This window comes from Echinops telfairi, unplaced genomic scaffold (assembly GCF_000313985.2).
Source record: "Echinops telfairi isolate 266 unplaced genomic scaffold, ASM31398v2 ScPeMD7_5592;HRSCAF=6446, whole genome shotgun sequence".
Taxonomy (NCBI): Eukaryota; Metazoa; Chordata; class Mammalia; order Afrosoricida; family Tenrecidae; genus Echinops; species Echinops telfairi.
Window position 1 is genome coordinate 39,093,512 of NW_022109491.1, and position 2,903 is coordinate 39,096,414.

Sequence of the window (2,903 nt, forward strand, 5' to 3'; positions counted from 1 at the left end):
GTGAAGATGAAGATTGGATGCTTATTAGACCTATGCCTTATGGTAGATTTTCTTTAGCTAGATGGAGGTCAGATAAGTCCACACTGATTACTACAAGGACATGCCCTTTTTTATGTCCTTTTAAGACCAGCTGGAAAGCAGAGTTAAGTTTATTTATGATTATTAAATAAAAGTTAAACTATTAAAAGGGGGGGGGGCTTGTTCATGAGACATTTTTTCAGCACCTTTCTTGCCTTCCAAGTTCCCTGCTGCTGCCTCCTGACCTCCCAGAACAGCCATGTCATCAGAATCAAGCAAAAGGCAGAAGCTCAAAGTGATTCAAAGCGAGGGAGCTCCAGCGGAGCTGACACTGAGCAAGAAGGGAAACCCTGCAGTGAGGAGGCCAAGGTGAACTTGCAGGACCCTGGCAGAGGCTATGGGCTGTACAAATACACATGTCAAGAGCTGCAGAGGCTCATGGCCTAGATTCAGGACCTGAAGAGCAAAGGAGGCAAAGATATAGCAGTTGAAATTGAAGAAACGTGGATCCAGAGCTGTGAGCATTTCATGACCCTCAACAAACTCCAGCGACTAGCTCACATCCGGTTGAAGAAACGCCGAGATCAGACCCATACGGTGAAGCAAAACATAGATGTGTGTCACCTGCAGCTGCAGCCCCTGTTGTACTTGAGCTGACGCACCTTCAGAAAGAGATTACCAAAGGCCTGGAGTTGGTCAAAGCATGAAGAAATCGATCTGGTCAGTGTAGAGGAATTTTATCAGGAGGCCCCTCCAGGTATCAGCAAGGTCAAAGTCACCAGCAAATGCTTGCGCGTCTAGACTGGGGGCTGGAGCAGCAGAAAAGGCTGACAAAAGGTATGGAGAGAGTCTATCCAACAATTAGAAGATTCTCAAGGAGATCGAGGTGAAGAAGGAGTACCTGAGCAGCCTTCAGCCTTACCTCGACAGCATCATGCAGACCTCTCTCCCGGTGCAGGAACACTTGTTCATGCTGTTCGACCAGGTCCACAAGCAGCACGTGACAGCCAGACATCTGCCACCGCCTCTCTATGTCCTCTTTGTCCAGGCCACTTCTTCCGGGCAAGCCTGTGATAAGACATTGTGTGTGGCCATCGACAACAGTGTGGACAACGTCAAGGTCCTGTTCAAGCCTCCCGAGGGCTCCCAAGAAGATGAGAGTGACTCGGATGCTGAGAGGAGCAGACTACAAAACGCCGGCGTCCCACGCTGGGAGTTCAGCTGGACAACAAATGCAGGGAGATGCTGCAGAGGCACCACTGTCTGTCATGCTTTCCCTGAGGTGCAATGATGAAAGTGCTTTGCCTGACCTTCTTCTACCCCATGAACCTCAACATTATGACAGTAAAAGCCACTGTGACCACCGCCGCAGAGCTCCTCACTCCCCTCACTGCAGGTGACCTGCTGTCTCCCATTTCAGTCCTGAGCTGGGTGTATCCTGAGGATCATGGGAAGAAAACACCAAATTCTGCCAATCAGTACCAGTTTGACAAAGTTAGCATGCTGACTTTGAGAAGCTACATGCTTGACCTGGGTCACCCTCATCTGTGGGTTCAGAAGCTGGGCAGCCTCTACTTCCCCAAAGAGCCACCACAGTACACAGTGATGGTAGACCACTAACTGATTGCTAGCCACATGGAGACCACCATGAAACTGCTGAACGTCAAAGTGCAGTCCTGCCTGGCTCTCAATAAGCAGTTTGTATCTCTTGAACATGGTACTGTGCCTGTTACCAGCAATTGCCAGTACCTCTGCCTGGCAAAGGTGGTCTCTCGCCTGGTGAAGTGGGTGACAATGGCCCACGAGGTTTTTACATGGAGCTGCATTTCACCAAAGACATTGTGGAAGTGCACCTGGAGGAGGACACCAGCTTCTACTACATGGCACTAAGCCCTGGCTTCTCTTCCATCCCCGTATTTTCCAGCTCTGTCTAAACTGGAAGGGATAGAAGACCAACAGCAACGATGACAGCATTCTGGCCATGGAGAGTGAAGTCAACGTGTGCTACAAGGAGCTGTGTGGCACCCAGCCTGGCCACCAGCTCTTGACCAAGCACCTGCAGTGCCTGTGCATACCCCCAGATGTCTACCTGGAGATGAAGAGCCTCCAGAGCATTGAGGTGCCCAAGGAGTTCCCCAGGAGAAGATGTGTCGGTAGCATTTCAGGGGTCCCAGTAAGCCTTTTAAATATAACCACCCTCATGGGTTCTTCAGCCATCACTGGCCCCTGCTGGGTGGTACCTCTGTGCTGGGCTGGCAGGGGTGGGGAGGTAGCTTTTATGTGTCTAGCCTCTTAAAGTGTCACCTGAGCCCCCCCCCCAAAAAAAAGGACTTTTTTTTTCTGAAAGGACATGAAAAGTGAAGATTTTGATTTATAGAAGTTTTTTTTGGTTATTCCTGCTTGAAATGGCAAAAATGAATATGATAAATGAGAATTTTGAGTCCAGGGGGCAAAATCACCCCCTTGACCTTCTTCTCTGAGACTATGCTTCTTCATCAAAATAGCTGACAGAAGGTCAAAATGGCTGACAGATGGCCCCACCCTGCAGTCAGAGGACTAATCCCATATTACTTATCAGTGTGATAGTCAAGATAACAATTAAGATAAGATAGATAAGGATTTAACTGACTGTTTTAAGAATTGAGTTTAGGATTTGGCTAGGTTTGTACTGTTTTCTTCTATTGCTATTGTTACAATGATTGATACAAATGATGTTTGGGAAGTTAAAATAGAGAGTTTATAAGCCTACTTGCTTTCAGTCATCAATTTGAATCTTTAAAAGGGTTAGGACAAGCCTACAAAGAAGGAGCCAAAAAGATAAGCCATGGCCAATGCTTTGGAATACATTTGCATTTGAGGAGACTTGCCTAGGGGGCTGTTGACAG

General features: G+C 47.9%; 1 pseudogene; it reads left to right on the forward strand.

The window, feature by feature from the left end:
* Nucleotides 1-277: 277 nt before the first annotated feature.
* On the forward strand, nt 278-2,379 carry LOC101655610 (annotated as a pseudogene).
* The last annotated feature ends 524 nt before the right edge of the window (nt 2,380-2,903 follow it).